We start from the raw sequence: 1,018 nt of genomic DNA, 5'->3' as shown, positions 1-1,018 counted from the left end.
CTCCTAAACATTGTGCAAGTGTCTTTATGGTGAATTGGTTATGTGCATGAAGCAGAAAAATCGAGTTTCCATGTTATTTTATAGACCATAACTATTTCTGCATATCCTCAGAAATTTCAAGCAGTGATTACTACATGTCTGTGCAATAAACAGACATAACTATAAATTTGTTCTATCGTATATCATAATGATAAAAAAAATCGGCCAAATCTGACAATATGTATCCAATTACGTCAAAGCATTCAACACTTTATAGTTACACATCGTTTCATATGTTTTTAATTTTAGTGTCAGAACAATAACAGAATACAAATATCATCAAATGAAATCACAAAAATAATAGATAAATAAATAAAATAAATAACATCCATTTGCTAATCAGTTCAAGACATTACGGAAATTTACGATTCTTTGTAATGGCCGAATCATTCCATCATGTTTGTTTAAGTGAGTTTACGAGCTGTGGTTCCATGCCGTAGAATGATGGTCAGAATACTTGTCCATTTCGGTCGCTCAGTACGTTTCGAGACCTGACGAAGCGTGACGACGAACCCTTCCTTAACACGCTTTGAGTACTACTGGCAAACATTTAATATTTACGCGTCAGACATACTCCAAGTAAACACGAGTTCCTCGCGACGTATGTAGACTAGATATAACTGAGAACGAGCGATTCCTCAATACCAAATGCGTATCTGACATTTCGCCAGATCACCAGGGGATGAAAACGACGAAAAGACAACATCAAAACATCATTGACGCAAATCCCATCAAGGTAAGCATTCACTCCCATTCATACCAACTAAACGTACTTCAGCCAACTGGAGTGCCCCTTCTACAGGACGTCCTCGGACCAACGCCGGCCATACAAAAAGACTTTAATGGGAACAGATAGGCTGTGGTCGAACTGCGTGGGTGGCCATATGGGATTTAAATGGTAGAGAGATTTATCGTCTAAAATGGCTGTATTTACTGTGCTTAGATCACTGGAACTTCATCGTGGTCTTGCTGGAATAGA

Source organism: Penaeus monodon, chromosome 20 (assembly GCF_015228065.2).
Source record: "Penaeus monodon isolate SGIC_2016 chromosome 20, NSTDA_Pmon_1, whole genome shotgun sequence".
Taxonomy (NCBI): Eukaryota; Metazoa; Arthropoda; class Malacostraca; order Decapoda; family Penaeidae; genus Penaeus; species Penaeus monodon.
The sequence above is the reverse complement of the archived record's forward strand: the minus strand, read 5'-3'. Positions refer to the sequence as shown.